Here is a 19,087-nt window from a genome sequence, read left to right on the forward strand (position 1 = left end):
ATTTTGTATTTAGCTTCCACAACAATCTCAAGACAGTGCTATGGTGACCCTAGTTTTACAAATGAGGACACTGAGGCTTATAAAACTTGGTTAATTTATTGGAAAAGTTTACAGCTTAGGAAGCGGCAGTAATAATAATTTTCCGTAATGTGTTCAGTAAGTGTTCTCACCACACACGCTGCCTCTCTGTGCCTCTCATGCTGTTTCACATGCTTTGTTTACTCTACTCTACATGACCCTTGGTCACTTCCTGTTAGGGGTGGGCCCTCCGATCCCACAAAGAAATCAAACATCAATTCTACACCAAGGTGAGTAGCTAATTCTCTGCCTAACATGTACTAATGGGTCAACGCTAACCTCAGTTACCCATTTGACTCCTCGGCAACATTTTAATCCCAGTATATTTTAACCCTATTTTTCTGGGGCCTACGTTACTGCCTTTGTATATTTCAAATGGGACACTATTGGTGGACGTTCACAGTGGCAAGAGAGTGCAATGACAGGTTGAGAGGAATTTCTATTTAGACAAATGTGACTCCATTAAACTCACACTATGTAGACATTCACCTTTCCAAAGGGCACTCTTTTTTTTGTTGTTGAGGTGATGTCTCGCTCTGTTGCCCATGCTGGAGTGCAGTGGTGCGATTTCGGCTCACAGCAACCTCCGCCTCCCAGGTTCAAGTGATTCTCCTGCCTCAGCCTCCCGAGTAGCTGGGACTACAGGTGTGCACCACCACGCCCGGCTAATTTTTGTATTTTTAGTAGAGAGGGGTTTCACCACGCTGGCCAGGCTGGTCTCGAACTCCTGACTTCGTGGTTCGCCCACCTCGGCCTCCCAAAGTACTGGGATTACAGGCGTGAGCCACTGCACCCGGCCCTCAAAGGGCACTTTTGTAATGCTGTGTGCGTTCAGTTTTACAAAGTGAAAAGTATTTTTTCCTTTGTACTTTTGTATTTGGGTATCTCATGCTGACTGCTGATGACAATTCATGGCAAACTAAAGACCCATAGATAATGTTAAATTCAATGACAGCAGTTTCTATTTTTTTCCTTAGAGACAGGGGTCTTGCTCTGTCGCCCAGGATGGAGTGCAGTAGCATGATCTTAGCTCACTGCAGCCTTGACTTCTGGGGTTCAAGTGGTCCTCCTGCCTCAGCCTCCCCAGTAGCTGGGACTAGAGGAGCACACGACCATCCCCAGCTAAATGTTTACATTTTAAGTAGTGATGGGCCAGTCTCATTATATTGCCCAGGCTGGTCTCGAACTCCTGGCCTCAAATGATCCTCCTGCTTCGACCTCCCAAAGTGTTGTGATTACAGCTGTGAACCACCACACCTGGCCAGCAGTGTTTCTCTGTGCCAAGCTTATTAGTAAATCTTGGTGCTGTTTCTTCCTCTTTCATGTAAAAGCTGCACCTACATTGTTCCTATTTTTGTAGCCTTTTTTAGACTGTTACCTTGATTCAGACTTTTCCCTGCTTGGCACATTTAGTTTCTTCTGCTTTGAGGCCATCTTCATGTGACCGCTCAAAACCTACGGCAGGCCAAGAGGAAGAGAGTATAGGGTTCCCTTGCTAGCTTGGCTTTGAAGCAACATTGTCCAGTAACTATGCTTGCGAGAAGTATGCAAAATCCTTCTGTGAGCCCACAGATTTTACAGAGCCTTCAAGACCCAGTCAAAGAAGTCTTACGCGATTGCTGCTTTCCTGGAATAGCAAGTTTTAAATAGTAAATGACTGTAAAGAAACTCATTAGGGAAGGCATATTTTACCTCCTTTTCTGTCGTCATTATAATAGAGGATTCAATCAAGTTTAATTTATTCAGCCAGGTGCCCGTGGAAGCTGCCTCGTTTGTTTGGCTTTGTTTTCATGAAATCCCTCGTCACTTGTGTTCCGAGCGTCAGTGAGCTAATCCTGCCCCTCTGTCAGTTCCATGGAAGACAAAGGCCACTAACACAGAATCTCCACAATGAGAACGGGCAGAGAATCTATTAATGTGTCAGTTGCCTGTGAATTATGGCCAAGATAGTTGCCCAACATATGGCACAAGGTTATCACATTGTAAAAGCAACTCATTTGAAGCAAAGCATCCATGCACACAAACAGACACTCATAACTACTTAGGGGTACAAAAAAATTATACCCAAGGACAAGTATTCTTGGGCATTTGAAGAAACAACTACGTAATAGTAGAGTTAATCTATTGGGAGTATTTTACTTTCTGTAGGATAAAAATAAAGATAAAATAAAAATTACAGCAGCCATGAGGGATGAAGTGGGAAACAGCCATGTTTAGTCCTAATCCTCAATCAGAGGACCCCTCTTAGGATAGAGGGACAGGGTCCGTAGGCAGGAAAGAGTGTTATCACCTGAATCCATTTTATTTTATTTTATTTTATTTTTTGAGACAGAGTCTCGCTCTGTTGCCAGGCTGGAGTGCAGTGGCAGGATCTCGGCTTACCGAAACCTCTGTCTCCCAGGTTCAAGCAATTCTCCTGCCTAAGCCTGCTGAGTAGCTGGGATTACGGGCGCCCGCCACCACGCCCAGCTAATTTTTGTATTTTTAGTAGAGACAGGGTTTCGCCATTTTGGCCAGGCTGATCTTGAACTCCTGACCTCACGATCTGCCTGCCTCAGCCTCCCAAAGTGCTGGGATTACAGGTGTGAGCCACCGTGCCCAGCCTGTTTTATTTTGTATTTTTTTATTTTTGAGACAATGCCTTGCTCCGTCTCCCAGGCTGCAGTGCAGTGGTACCATCTCAGCTCACTGAAACCTCTGCCTCCCGGGTTCAAGCGATTCTCATACCTTAGCCTCCCGAGTAGCTGGGATTACAGGCATAAGCCACCTTGCCCGGCCCCTGAATCCATTTTATCCATGGAAAGGAACAAGCTGATATCATGGAGACAGCTATCATCTAGTCATCCAGCTTTCTGTTAGACACCTCCAGACAGGCCCAGGAAGGTTGGTCTTTGCCTTTGCAAATTCAGAATCTTAAACTAATTAGCAGCAAAGTTAACATATGTTTTATTTTATTATTATTATTTTTTTGAGACAGAGTCTCACTCTATTACCCAGGCTACAGTGTAGTGGTAAATCATGGCTCACTGCAGTCTCGACCTTCTGAATGCGTGATCCTCCCTCCTTAGCCTCCTGAGTAGCTGGGACCACACGGGCTCCTGCCACCACACCCAGCTCATTTTTAAATTTTTTGTAGAGACGGGGGTCTCACCATGTTGCCTAGGCTGGTCTCGAACTCCTAGGCTCAAGTGATGTTCCTGCCTTGGCCTCCCAAAGTGCTGGGATTACAGGTGTAAGCCACCACACATGGCCTAAACATATCTTTTTGGGGGACACAATTCAAGTCATAAAGGCAATCTCATTATTTCTGCATGAACGATAGTGTAGTGGGCATCTGCTAACACTGCCTCACATCTTTTCTCTTCTGCTGGTACTGCACCTCCCTCCTCCCTTCCTACGGGAAACTCTTCCTCACCATTCCAAACCTGTGAGTCCACACCCTTGGCCACACGGGACTGAGAGGTAACCCAAGCTGGGCATGTGACTGATCAATTAATGACCTTCCCTCAGATTTTTCTAAATAGACCTGTGGAGGAAGGCTCTTTCCTGTCTGGGATGTGGGACTTGGGCACAAAACCTTGGAACTGCAGCAGCTACATCCCCAAATATAACATGGAGAGAAGTTGTCTGAAAAAAGAGAAGATGAAGCCAACAGGAGGAGAGCAGCTGAGACGAGAGACAGAGGGCAGGAGCCGGATAGCTTAGAGGTTCTCAATTACAGTTTTCCTTAAGGTTTGGCCCTGGCGCATCCAGGGTTATGAGAATTAACCAGGTCTTCTTTGTGGTCAACTAGTTTGAATTGAGTTTTTGGAACAAAAACGGTCCTAGGAGAAACCTGTAGCATAGTGAGGATGAAAGGGACAGAGCATTAAGTGGATCCTTGAGGGCTTTATCATTTGGGAAAGCCAGAGGAGAGACCCTGGGGACATACATCTTTCCAGAGGAGCAGAGGGCTGGGTGGAGAAGTGGACCCTGAGAAGTAGTTGGGGATCCTTCAGGAGCTGAGGCCTGTGGCTCTCTAGGAGAGCCAACGTATCAGGAATTTGCATGTTAAAGCTCAATTACAGCCTCTGTGGGACCTGAGGCTATTTAAATTAAAAATGAAAAGGCAAATTATCGGCCGGTGTGGTGGCTCATGCCTGTAATCCCAGCACTTTGGGAGGCCAAGGTGGACAGATTATGAGGTCAAGAGATCAAGACCGTTCTGGCCAACATGGTGAAACCCCGTCTCTACTAAAAATACAAAAATTCGCTAGGCATGGTGGTGCACGTCTGTAGTCCCACCTTCTCTGGAGGCTGAGGCAGGAGAATCACTTGAACCCGGGAGGCGGAGGTTGCAGTGAGCTGAGATCATGCCACTGCACTCCAGCCTGGTGACAGAGCGAGACTCTGTCTCAAAAAAAAAAAAAAGAAAAGAAAAGAAAAGAAAAGGCAAATTATCAAAAAGCTGGTTGGTGAGCCTAGAATCCCAGCCAGAGGGATCTAAACAAGCTGACTATATTAGTCCATTCTCGTGTTGGTAATAAAGACGTACCCAAGACTGTGTAATTTATAAAGGAAAGAAGTATAATTAACTCAGTTCCATTATGGCTGGTGAGGCCTCAGGAAACTTACAATCATGACAGAAGGGGAAACAAAGGTGTCCTTCTTCACATGGCAGCAGCAAGAAGTGCTGAGCAAAGCCCGGGAAAATAATCCATTCACTATCACGAGAACAGCATGAGGGTCACTGCCCCCATGATTCAATCACCTCCTTCTGGGTCCTTCCCACGACATGTAGGGATTATGGGAACCACAGTTCAAGATGAGATTTGGGTGGGGACACAGCCAAACTATATAACTGACTTAAATATTTACTTGCATCAGGCTCTGATGTCTAGTTTCACCATCAAGTATGCCTATCAGGAGGACATTAATTTATTCATTCAACAATTATTAAAGGCCTACTATGTCTCAGGCACTTTGGTAAGTGGGGATGGGCATACTGCAGTACACAAAAGACATGTGATTTGTGCTCCCAGGGAACTTTCAGTCTATGGGGAAAAAAGATACTGAACAAATTAACATATCAATGAATGTAAAATTATAATTGCAAACTGTAGTAAACATTATGAATGAAAAGCTATGAGAAAGAAGGACAAGAAGGGATGTATTTTATTTTTTATAGAGATGGGGTCTTCCTATGTAACCCAGGCTGATCTGGAACTCCTGGTCTCAAGTGATCCTCCCACCTCAGCCTCCCAAAGTGCTGGGTTTACAGGCATGAGCCACCATACCCAGCTGGACCTATTTTAGATTGGAAAGTTAAGAAAGGCTTCTCTGAGGGGAGAATATGGAGGCCTGAAGGCAAGTAGAAGTTAGCCAGGCAACTAGCATATGGGGAAGGAGAATGGCAAAGCAAGGCAAGAGGAGGGAAGAGAATTCCAGGCAAAGGAAACAGTGTATGCAAAGGTCCTGTGGTCAGAAAGAGCTTGACTGTAAATGAAGGAGAAGTGTGGCTGAAGCATAGTTAGGGAAGGAAAAGAACGGCTTGAAAAGATCCTAGAGAGACAGGCAAAGGCCTGAGTAAGGATTCTAGATTCTACCCTAGTGCAATGGAAAGCTACTGAAGAATGTCAATTCTTGCTCTGAATTACCTTTAAAAAAGAGAATTAATGGAAGAAGGACAAAAGAGAAGAGAGACCAGTTAGGAGGTTATAGGCGATAGGTTAGGGCAGAGAAGATGCTAGTTTGGACCAGGTGATGGCAGAGAAGTATGGATTTGAGACATGTTGGAGATAGAACCGATGACACTAAACATGGTGTAGATGCAGTAGGTGACGGAGAGAGAGCTATCAAGGATGGCTTCCAGGTTACTGTCTTGTGCTTCTGGGAGTTGGTGGTGCCATTAGCTGAGTTGAGAAATAATGAAGGATGTTGCAACGAGAAGGGTAATGAAGATCAAAGACCGGCCTCAGTGTTAACATGTTAGGTGTCAGATGCCTGTAGGACTTCCAAGTGGAGATATTAAACACTAGTTGGATATATGTATCTCATGATATATGAAAAAACTAGGTTGGTGGTATAAATGTGTGAATCACTGAAAAAACCAATAGGAAGGGGTGAGACTGCCCAAGCAGAAAGTATACAATGAAAAAAGAAGAGGACCCAGGGACTGACATCAGAGGAACTCACTACATTTAATTGTTGCACAAGCCAACAAGTTAACAAAGAAAATGGAAAAGGTACAGCCAGACAGGTGGCAGAAAATCCAAGAGAGTATAGTGTCACAGGTACCAAAAAGAGTGTTATAAGGAGCCACCGGCCACATGTGTGAATTGCTAACCTCCAGTACGATGAAGATTGAAAAATGTTGCCGGGCGCGGTGGCTCACACCTGTAATCCCAGCACTTTGGAAGGCCGAGGTGGGCGGATCACCTGAGGTCTGGAGTTGGAGACCAGCCTGACCAACATGGAGAAACCCCATTTCTACTAAAAATACAAAATTAGCCAGGCGTGGTGGCACATGCCTGTAATTCCAGCTACTTGAGAGGCTGAGGCAGGAGAATTGCTTGAACCTGGGAGGCAGAAGTTGCGGTGAGCCGAGATCGCGCCATTGCGCTTCAGCCTGGGCAACAAGAGCAAAAATCCTTCTCAAAAAAAAAAAAGAAAAAGAAAAAGAAAAATGTTTATTGGGCTGGGCATGATATCTTGTGCCTGTAATCCCAGTACTTTGGGAGGCCAAGATAGGAGGAATGCTTGAGCCCAGGAACTCGAGGTCAGCTTGGTCAACATAGTGAGACCCCATGGCTACAAAAAATTAGCCAAGTATGGTGACTTGCAACTGCGGTCCCAGCTACTCAGGAGGCTGAGGTGGGAACCTGGCTTGAACCTGGGAGGTTGAGGCTGCCATCAGCCATGATCGCACCACTGCACTCCAGCATAGGTGACAGAGCAAGACTCCATCTCAAAAAAAAAACAAAAAACAAACAAACAAACAAAATAAATAAACAGAAAAATTTTTACTGGATTTGGCCAACAGAAGTGCTTCTGATGGCCATTCAAGAGCTTCCTCAGTGGAGTGGAGGGGGTACCACCATCTCCAAATGGCGCTTGTGAGTTTCCTGAATTTGTCATTTGGGAATCTTTCATAGATCAATTGTCACTCCAAATTATTCAGCTCATGTCCTCACAAGTTCAAGGGAGAATAAGAAACAGTCTGGTTCCTGTGGACACTCAGACTAGTATTATGCATTTATTAACTGCAATTAGCCAGGAACAGGCTGATAAGATGACTCTTCTGGTTCTAGCACACAGAGTGAAGGGTAGAATAAAAGTTTCAGGTTGGGCTCACACCTGTAATCCCAACACTTTGGGAGGCTTTACCTGAGGTCAGGAGTTTGAGACCAGCCTGGACAACATGGTGAAACCCTGTCTCTACTAAAAATACAAAAATTAGCCGGGCATGGTGGCAGGCACCTGTAATCCCAGCTATTTGGGAGGCTGAGGCAGGAGAATTGCTTGAACCCGGGAGGCAGAGGTTGCAGTGAGCTGAGATCATGCAATTGTACTCCAGCCTGGGCAACAGAGTGAGACTGTCTCAAAAATAAAGAAAAAAAAAGGCTGGGCATGGTGGCTCAGGCTGGGTGCAGTGACTCATGCCTGTAATCCCAGCACTTTGGGAGGCCGAGGCAGGTGGATCACCCAAGGTCAGGAGTTCAAGGCCAGCCTGGCCAACATGGTGAAACCCTGTGACTACTAAAAAAAAAATTACAAAAAATTAGCTGGGTGTGGTGGTGCACGCCTGTAATCCTAGCTACTTGGGAGGCTGAGGCAGGAGAATCACTTGAACCCAGGAGGCGGAGATTGCAGTGAGCCGAGATCGTGCCATTTCACTCTAGCCTGGGCAACAAGAGCAAAACTCCGTCTCAAAAAAAAAAAAAAAAGAAAAGAAAAGAAAAGAAAAAAGAAAGAAAGAAAGGAAAATAATGTTTCCTTGCAACTTTATTTTCTGAGTATAGTGTTTGAAGTTTAAGTGAGACCATGGGTACGAAACTCTCCTGGAGAAGGGTAAAGCCACGTTGCCCTGTGATATGTTACTTCTGGTGCTGGAAGGGAACTGGCAGCTCATTGTGCTATCTGGGAACTCAGGACCTGTGAGCCAGGACCTCATCTCCTCCGGGGCTGCTGTGCCTACCTGCACCCCCTAACTTCAGCACTACACTTATTAAATGGTCCATGTCTCTCTTATCACACCAAGGAGATTAAAGCCCAGGTTGATCCTCCCTTGTTGGCACTAAGTACAAAATGTCTTGGGGGACGTTCACTGCGTGGTTAAGCTGTCGGACTCCTCCACACACACTTAGTACAGACAAACTGGGAAGAGGCAACCCTTTCTCAGGAAATTATCTGGTATAAACTAAGTAGGGAAAATCCTGGTTTACAATGCAGATTAATGAAGCCTGCCGTGTTTGAATTCAAAAGGTCCTGAGTAGGAGCCCATTTCCACCACTTACTAGCTGTGAGACTGGCAGTGTGTTACTTCATTTCTCTCAAGCTCATTTTGCTCAGTGATAAAATGAGGATGATAAGAATAATGCTTAGTTTACAGGGATAGTGTGAGGTAAGGAGATAAAGTAGATAACGTACTTGGTACTAGAGCCCAATAGCGAACATTCATTCTCTCCCTCCCTCAGTCCCACCTTAGCTGTAGGTCTGCAGCTGCATGTAGGAAAGTGGGTTAGAGACCCCTTGAGGTATGAATAATCCAAGGGAAGTATTTTGGGAGAGGATGAAGTGCCACCGATCTGGATCTGGAGAGCCAGGGAGCTGTGGGCGTCCCTGAGGCTTGGTGCCCCAGGGGCTATGGAGAGTGGTCTGCATGTTTAGTAAGATTTGGACTGGAGGTTACAAAGCTTGTGTCACCAGTCATTTCTGACACATTAAATAAAGTCTGTCATATCGGCTTCTAAGTTCAAGGTTTTAATTCACCTTGGAGGACCAAAAAGCATTTTGCAGCTAGATTCGCTGCTGGGTGCTATTCTGTTTCCCATGCTTTTCATTTCTCAGAACCAGTTCATCGAGACTAAAGACTAATGCCAGTGCTGTTGGCTTGTCTGGAGAAAACAAAGCCATTAATGGTAGTTACCATATTAATTGCAGAAAGTGCTTCTTTAAGTTTCTGTTGGCAAGAAGTTACCAGTCTAACAAAGTAAGTGAAGTGCGTCCAGGCCAGGCGGGGTTTTTAATCTTCTTGCTTCAGGTTTTTGTTATTGCAGTTGCCAAAACGCCAAGCTTATAATTTACAAGTCGTATCCACATGTCCCTTAGAAAGAAACTCAAACCTAAAAATAGAAATGAAACTCAGGAAAACACCAACCCCGATAAATAAATCTTATGTCAAATGGAGAAAGCTTGTAAATCTGTGCTCGCGGTTACATTAATTGCTTACATTTCGATTGATTGAAGCAAGTGCCTTAACCAGTCAGCGTGTCCCTGCCCAAAGGAAGACGACAATCCTCTCATGTTTCAGAAAAATTTCTCACATCATTTCTTGCTCTTTTTTCTTTTTCTTCTCTTTTCTTTTCTTCTTCTTTTTTTTTTTTTTGAGATGGAGTCTCGCTCTCGTTGCTCAGGCTGGAGTGCAGTGGCATGATCTCGGCTCACTGCAACCTCCATTTCCCAGGTTCAAGAGATTCTCCTTCCTTAGCCTCCTCAGTAGCTGGGATTACAGGCATGCACCACCACACCCAGCCAATTTTTGTATTTTTAGTAGGAACAGGGTTTCGCCATGTTGGCCAGGCTGGTCTCAAACTCCTGACCTCAGGTGATCCACCCGCCTTGGCCTCCCAAAGTGCTGGGATTACAGGCATGAGCCACTGTGCCTGGCCTCTTGCTCTTTTTTCTACTCTTGTCAGTGACTGATTATTCATTTCTTGGTCAACAGACTGCTCTGTCTAACAGGCAGGGTAATACTTCATTGGGATTACTTTTATCTAAAGCATTGCATGTATAAGGCCAAGGTCTTTGGTGATCCCCATGCAGACCTTCCTTACATAGCCACACATTGCATCCCTAACCCCAACCAGTTGTTAGAAATATGTGTGCAATTGTTAAGGGTAGGACAAGGGAAGAATGTGGATGGATAGTGGCAAAACACTGCCTCCAAGCCTAAAAACCTTGGACATTCTTTTTCTTTCTTTCTTTTCTTTTCTTTTTCTTTTTCTTTTTTTTTTTTTTAAGACATGGTCTCACTCTGTCACCCAGGCTGGAGTACAGTGGTGCAGGCATGGCTCACTGCAGCCTCAACCTCCTGGGCCCAGGATCCTCTTGCCTCAGCCTCCCAAGTAGCTGGGACTACAGGTGTGCACCACCATACCTGGCTCATTTATTGTTGTTTTTGTTGTTGTTGTTGTTGTTGTTTGAGACAGAGTCTCCCTCTGTCACCCAGGCTGGAGTGCAGTGGTGTGATCTTGGCTCACTGCAACCTCCATCTCCTGGGTTCCAGCGATTCTCCTGCCACATCCTTCTGAGTAGCTGGGATTACAGGCGCTTGCCACCACACCTGGCTAATTTTTGCATTTTTAGTAGAGATGGGGTTTCGCCATGTTGGCCAGGCTGGTCTCAAACTCCTGACCTCAGGCGATCCACCCACCTCGGCCTCCCAAAGTGCTGGGATTACAGGCATGAGCCCCCAACCCAGCCACTTCTCAGTTTCTTAGATTCAGTAGCTAGGGCCTGCATAGTAAACTCACAGAAGATACCTTAACAGGAGAAAAATAAAAAAGAGTTCACACTCACATGTGCAAGGTGTATACAGATGGGAGAATTCTGTGATGACTAATTCAAAGGGGTGGCTAGAATTTGGGGCTTATATGCCATCTTAATTGGTGAAGGGGAAGGAGAGAAAGGCACTTGTGCGAAAACAAATGACCATTTTGGGAAAATAAATGGGTTTTCAGGAGAACAAACAGGAGATAAGAAAGTTTGTGATAATGAGCTGGGTGCGGTGGCTCACACCTATAATCCCAGCACTTTGGGAGGCCGAGGTGGGCAGATCACTTGAGATCAGGAGTTTGAGACCAGCCTGGCCAGCATGGTAAAACACTGTCTCTACTAAAAATACAAAAATTAGCCGGGCGTGGTGGCGGGCGCCTATAATCCCAGCTACTTAGGAGGCTGAGGCAGGAGAATCGCTTGAACTCGAGAGGCAGAAGTTGCAATGAGCCGAGATCCTGCCATTGTACTCCAGCCTGGGCCACAGAGCAAGACTCCGTCTCAAACAAACATACATACAAACAAACAAAACCCAGAAAAATTAGCTGGGCGTGATGGCACATGCCTGTAATCCCAGGTACTCAGGAGGCTGAGGCAGGAGAATCTCTTGAACCAGGGAGGCGGAGGTTGCAGTGGGCTGAGATCGTGCCATTGCACTTCAGCCTTGGGCAATAAAGTGAGAATTTGTCTCAAAAAAAAAAAAAACTTTAAGAGAAAAACTGAGGTTTTCATTCTGCCTCGAGACCTCAAGACTGGAGTGTCACCTCCTGCCCAAGTTCTGAGCTTACAGCCTGTCGGCCTGCCTTACAAATTTTAGACTTGTTCGCTCCTACAATTGCTTACTCTATATATCATATAGATATATAATAAGAGTGTATATATACTCCTACTGGTTCTGTTTCTTTGGAAAACCCTCAAAGACACACATTGCACTACTCTTTTTTTTTTTTTTTTTGAGACAGAGTCTCACTCCACTGCCCAGGCTGGAGTGCAGTGGTGCGATCTCAGCTCACTGCAACCTCCGCCTCCCGGGTTCAAGCGATTCTTCTGTCTCAGCCTCCCGAGTAGTTGCGATAACAGGCGTGCACCACCATGCCCAGCTAATTTTTGTATTTTTTAAGTAGAGACAGGGTTTCACCATGTTGGTCAGGTTGGTCTTGAACTCCTGACCTCGTGATCCACCCGCCTTGGCCTCCCAAAGTGCTGGGATTACAGGCGTGAGCCACCACGCCCAGACCGCACTACTCTTTTTTTATTGTTGTTGTTTGCTTTTTTGAGTCTTACTCTCTGTTTCCCAGGCTGGAGTGCAGTGGTGCGATCTGGGCTCAATGCAACCTCTGCCTCCCAGGTTCAAGCGATTCTCCTGCCTCAGCCTCCCAAGTGGCTGGGACTGTAGGTGCACACCACCACACCTGGCTAATTTTTATATTTTTAGTAGAGACGAGGTTTCACTATATTGGCCAGGTTGGTCTCGAACTTCTGACTTCAAGTGATCTGCCCGCCTCGGCCTCCCAAAGTGCTGAGCCACTGCGCCAGGCCTGAAATATCCTTCTATCGCTCAAGACCAAGACCAAATCATCCACCTTTGCTCCTAATTCTACTGGCTTTGGTTTGAATGTTCATGTCCTCCCCAAATTTATGTGTTGAAATCCTGACCCTTGTAAAAGAGGCTCAAGAGAGCTAGCTAGTCCCTTCTACTATGTGAGGGCACAGCAAGAAGTCTGAAGTCCACAATCCAGAAGAGAGCATTCACCAGAACCCAACAAAGCTGGCTCTCAGATCTTGGACTTCCCAGCCTCCAAAACTGTGAGCCATACATTTCTGTTGCTTATAAGCCACCCAGTATTTTATGGTATTATGTTATAGCAGCCCAAACAGACTAAGACACGACCGCATATGGTTTTCCTGGGGACCTTGCTTTTTCAGTCATATTCTCTTTATCTCTAGTTTCTTCCTCTCAACCCTTTCCATTTTTTCTTTTTCTTTTTCTTTTCTTTTCTTTTATTTTTTTGAGACAGGGTCTCACTTTGTCATCCAGGCTGGAGTGCAGTGGCGTGATCTCAGCTCACCACAACCTCTGCCTTCCGAGTTTAAGTGATTCTCCTGCCTCAGCCTACCGAGTAGCTGGGATTACAGGTGCGTGCCACTACCGCCTAATTTTTGTATTTTTAGTAGGGACGGGGTTTCATTATGTTGGCCAGGCTGGTCTTGAAAACCTGACCTCAAATGATCTACCTGCGTCGGCTTCCCAATCTTTTCATTTTTTCAAAAAATATTTACTGAGTTCCTACCATGCAGAATAGAATACAACCCTACGTCCAAGCCTATGAACATGTTCAAGTTATTCACACAATAAAATGTAACAAATACACTAACAAAAAACTTTCCTTGATCTTTCATTCCTCTCTAGCTTCTCTTCTCTCTCATTCCCTTCCCCAAATCAGATCTGATCATCCTCCTCCCAAAACCTGTTCATTTCCTAGCTTCTCAAACTTAGTTCATGAGACCACCATCAAGATTAGAACCATGGGAAGTGGGAGGATCACTTGAAGCCAGGAGTTAGGGCCTGGCCTGGGCAACGTAGTGAGACCTCGTCTCTACATAAAAAACATTAGCCCGAGGGTCTGGCATGGTGGCTTATGCCATAATCCCAGCACTTTGGGAGGCCGAGGCGGGAGAATCACCTGAGGTCAGGAGTTCGAGACCAGCCTGGCCAACATGGTGAAACCCTGTCTCTACTAAAAATACAAAAATTAGCCAGGTGTGGTGGTGGGCACCAGTAATCCCAGCTACTCGGGAGGCGGAGGCAGGAGAATGGCTTGAACCTGGGAAGTGGAGGTTGCAGTGAGCTGAGATCACGCCATTGCACTCCAGCCTGGGGGATAAGAGTGAGATTTTGTGTCAAAAAACAAAACAAAACAAAAACATTAGCCTGGAGTGACAGAGCAAGATGCTGTCTAAAGACAAACAAATAAAAAACTCAGCCAACAAACAAACAAAAACCAAATTAGAACCACGGAAATTAGATCTCTTGCCCTCCTTCATATATGTTTAGTTAATAACCAAGTCCTCCTTCTTTTCCCTCCTTAAAAATCTGCCTTGGTTTCCTAGATCTGTCCTCTTTATCCTTATCTAGTTATGGCCCTCAATAGTATTTTGACAAAACTATAGGAATACAATTTTAAGGAATCTGCTTGCCTGCAGTCTTATTTTTTTATCTGTCCTCTGTACTACATCTAGAATTACTTACACACATGAAACAAGTCAGGTCACTCCTCTGCTTAAATGCTTTTAACAGCTCCCTCTGCCTACAGCTTAAGTCCAAGTTCTTTAACATGGCTTACAGGCCCTGCATGACCTGACCAGACTCATCCTCCACAAATCCAATCATGCACTTGACACTGTAATAAATCTGCATGTTTCTTGAACATGGCATGCTTTTTAACATTTTTCCACTTATGGGCTTTTGCTTTTGCTGTTCCTGCAGCCTAGAAAACCCTGCCCATGTTTGTTCACCTGACAACTTCATTTTCATCCTTCCAGATCCACTCAAGCAGCACTTTCTCCAAACCTTCTCTGAATACTAGCTGGCCCAAGTATTCCAGCTCTGTGCTCCCTTAGTACCTTTCTTTCTTTTTTTTTTTTTTTTTGATACGGAGTTTCACTCTTGTTGCCCAGGCTAGAGTATAATGGCGTGATCTCGGCTCACCGCAACCTCTGCCTCCTGGGTTCAAGCGATTCTCGAGCCTCATCCTCCTGAGTAGCTTGGATTACAGGCATGCGCCACCACGCTCGGCTAATTTTGTATTTTTAGTAGAGACAGGGTTTTGCCATTTTGGCCAGGCTGGTCTCGAACTCCTGACCTCAGGTGATCCGCCCGCCTTGTCCTCCCAAAGTGCTGGGATTAGAGGTGTGAGCCACCGTGCCGGCCTCCCTTAGTACCTTATGCATACTTTTTTTTTTTTTTTTAATTGAGATGGACTCTCGCTCTGCTGGCCAGGCTAGAGTGTAATGGCGCGATCTCGGCTCACTGCAACTCTGCCTCCTGGGTTCAAGTGATTCTCCTGCCTCAGCCTCTTGAGTAGCTGGGATTGCAGGTGGTCACCACCATGCCTGGCTAATTTTTGTATTTTTAGTAGAGATGGGTTTCACCGTGTTGGTCAGGCTGGTCTTGAACTCCTGACCTCGTGATCTGCCTGCCTCAGCCTCCCAAAGAGCTGGGATTACAGGCGTGAGCCACTGTGCCCAGCTGGTATTTACTTTTTACATAACTGTTATGTCTCCCTCTTGGGGCTGGAAGCCCATTAAGGATAGGAAGTATATTTTACTCTATTGTTTTTTAGACAAGGTCTGGCTCTGTCACCCAGGCTGGAATGCAGTGGCACTATCACAGCTCACTACAACCTCTGCATTGTGGGCTCAAGCGGGGAGGTCCTCCCCCCTCAGCCTCCTGAGTATCTGGGACTAAAAGCCCATGCCATCATGCCCTGACAATTTTTTAAAGTTTTTGTAGAGACACAGTCTCTCTATGTTGCCCAGGCTGCTCTCAAACACGGCCTCCTGCCGTGGCCTCCCAAAGTGCTGGGATTATAGGTGTGAGCCAACACACCCGGTCTAGGAAGTATATTTTATAATATTGTATATCCTTATCATATAGCAGAGTATGTGCACAAATATATTAATTAATGATATTATGAAATAATATTATTACGAAAAACAACTCAAGCATATACTTTACTAATCGTGGGTCAGCTCTATAATCCTTATGTAATAAGAGCAGTCCATTTTGGATCAAATTTATGCAAAAATCTCCAGTGAGATTTCCAATGAGATTTCTTTTCTTTCGTTTTTGTTTCTTTTTATTTATTTCCATTTTTGTTTGTTTCAACCCTATTAACTGATCTATTTATTATTATTATTTTTTGAGATGGAGTCTCTCTTGGTCGCCCAGGCTGGAGTGCAGTGGCACAGTCTTGGCTCACTGCAACCTCCGCCTCCTGGGTTCAAGCGATTCTCTGCCTCAGTCTCCTGAGTAGCTGGGATTACAGGTGCCGGCCACCACACCTGGCTAATTTTCGTATTTTTAGTAGAGACAGGGTTTCGACATGTGGGCCAGGCTGGTCTCAAACTCCTAACCTCAGGTGATCCACCCACCTCGGCCTCCCAAAGTGCTGGGATTACCAGTGTGAGCCATGGTGCCCGGCCTGATCCAGTGAGACTTCTTATGATAATATGCAATATAAAACATTGAGAAAAGTGAAGCATCAGCTAATCTTACACACACACACGGGTTTTTGTTCTTATCAGAGTATTTGGCTACTAGGCAGATATATCACCAAAAATGATTCCTTGAATAGGCAATTCCTCAGACTAGGAATATCAGCCTTTATGGTGCATATGTGGTCCGTCCTGTTTGACCACATTCCAGCCGTGGTCCCCTTAAGTCTCCTTCCTCTTCACATATCAATTCATTCTTTCTCAAAGCACTGCCAGTAGGATCTAGTCCTGTTTCACTATCTTACAAGTTTCAGAGAATTTGAGGGAGCCAAGGCAAACTCTTTATCCTTCAAATATATCGTACAATTTTTAAGCAGATGTAATCTGGATAAAATTAGGGTAACTTTGAAGGCTGTCTCAATGTTTATTAGAAACAAAAAATAATAATAAAGAAGAAAATAAAAGTAAGAAAATTAGAGTAACCTTCAAAGAAAAAGAAAGGCCAGGCTGGGTGTGGTGGCTCATGCCTGTAACTCCACTCCAGTCACTTTGGGAGACTGAAGTGGGCCGATCGCTTGAGCCCAGGAGTTCGAGACCAGTCTGGGCAATATAGCAAGACCCTTTCTGTACAAAAAAAAATTAAAAATTAGCTGAACATGGTGGTGCATGATGCTTATAGTCCCAGCTACTTGGGAGGCTAAGGTCAGAGGATCTCATGAGCCTGGGAGGTGGAGGTTGCAGTGAGCCGTGATTGTGCCACTGCACTCCAGCCTAGATGACAAGGCACGACCCTGTCTCAAAAAAAAAGGAAAAGAAAGCACAGAGCTATCTTGAAAGGGCAGCTGCTAGCCTAAGGGATGACCTGATAAGCCTGGTCTCCTCATTTCTTACGGCTGTTTCTGAGCACACCTTTGTGGCACCTTTTTTTTTTTTTTTTTTGAGACAGAGTCTTGCTCTGTCACCCAGGCTGGAACGCAGTGGCGGATCTTGGCTCACTGCAGCCTCTGCCTCCTGGGTTCAAGCGATTCTCCTGCTTCAGCCTCCTGAGTAGCTGGGACTACAGGTGCTTGCCACCACGCCTGGCTTATTTTTGTATTTTTAGTAGAGGCGGGGTTTCACCACATTGGCCAGGCTGGTCTCGAACTCCTGACCACAGGTGATCCACCCGCCTCACCCTCCCAAAGTGCTGGGATTACAGGCATGAGCCACAGTGCCCAGCTGGCACCTTTAATCCTCATAGTTCACCCACTAGCCACCCCCACATTGCTTAAACTACCTGATCCTCATAGTGTTTCTATTACCCAAACACTTAGACTTTTCTTCCAGTAAAGGCAGCTCTGATTCCATATTTGGATTTATAAAAATAATTAATGATTATGGATAAGTCAACAAATACTTATAAGGTATCTGCTTTTTCTCTTTTCTTTTCTTTCTTTTTAATTTATTATTATTATTTTTTGAGACAGAGTCTTACTCTCACCCAGGCCGGAGTGCAGTGGCATGATCTCGGCTCACTGCAACCTCCGCCTCCCAGGTTCAAGCAATTCTCCTGCCTCAGCCTCCCGAGTAGCTGGGACTACAGGTGCACGCCACCACGCCCAGCTAATTTTTTTTTGTATTTTGTTGTAGAGATCGGGGTTTCACTGTGTTAGCCAGCATGGTCTTGATCTCCTGACCTCGTGATCCGCCCGCCTCGGCCTCCCAAAGTGCTGGGATTACAGGTGTGAGCCACCACGCCAGGCTCTTTTTTTTTTTTTGAGACAGGGAATTGCTCTGTCACCCACATTGCAGTGCAGTAATGCCATCACAGCTCATTGCAGTCTCGATCCCCTGGGCTCAAGCAATCCTTCCGCCTCAGCCCCCCAAGTAGCTGGGACCACAGGTGTGCACTACCATGCCCAGCTAATTTTTGTACTTTTTGTAGAGACGAGGTTTCACCATTTTGCCCAGGCTGGTTTGGAACTCCTGAGCTCAAGGGATCCACCTGCCTCGGCCTCCTAAAGTGTTGGGATTACAGACGTGAGCCACCATACCCCACCTGGCATTTGCTATTTGAAGGCACTATGGAAATTCAAAGATGAATCAAGCTTGGATGAAGCTAGCTGTCCTAAGCCCTTGGTGTGCATCAGCATCAACTACGCAGGTTTAAAAATATGCAGATAGCCAGGTACCAAGTGTAGAAATTCTGATTCCTTCAGTCTGTGACATAAATGTGTTTTAAAAGTTCACAGGTGATTTTTATGCCATCTATGGATTGAAATGATTAGAATCAGCTCTCATTCTCATATAGAGATGTGAGGCTGTACACAGATAAATGAAACATAAAGTAGAAACTAATATGTGCTTTCAGAGGCACTCACCAAGTGTTAGAAGAGTTGAGAGGAAGAAAGTATTGAAAGTATTGCTTCCTATTTGAGCGATTAGGGCGATGTCCACGGAGTAAAGTGGAATGAATTCAGAATGAACCAGGTCAGGAGGTGAGGTTTCTTATCTCATCTCCATCACTAATTTATGACACATGTGACACTGAATAAGCTTCATAACTGTAAAGGCCCATTTTTTCCTATGTAAATAGGAAAGACCAGCATCTATGTCAGGATTCTTGTGAAGATTATTGTGAAGGAAGATAAAATATGTGGGTGTGCAGAGCGATGCTGGATCCAGAGCTGGAAATCAATCCATGACCATTACTGACGTGAGCTGGCATTCGAGTCAGGCCTCGAAGGATGATGGGATTGAAACATTCAAAGATGAGGGGGAAGAGAGTTCTGGGTAGAGGAAAGAAGAGCTTTTATGGACTTCTTGGTTGTATATTTATTTATAGAAGTAGGTACTTTTTTTTTTTTTTTTTTTTTAGAAGGAGAGCCTCGCTCTGTCGTCCATGTTGGAGCACAGTGGTGCAATCTCAGCTCACTGCAACCTCCGCCTCCTGGGTTCAAGCAATTCTTTGCCTCAGCCTCCCAGTAGCTGGGATTACAGGCGCCCACCACCACGCCCAGCTAATTTTCATATTTTTAGTAGAGACGGGGTTTCACCA

This window comes from Pan paniscus, chromosome 10 (assembly GCF_029289425.2).
Source record: "Pan paniscus chromosome 10, NHGRI_mPanPan1-v2.0_pri, whole genome shotgun sequence".
In the NCBI taxonomy this organism is placed as follows: domain Eukaryota; kingdom Metazoa; phylum Chordata; class Mammalia; order Primates; family Hominidae; genus Pan; species Pan paniscus.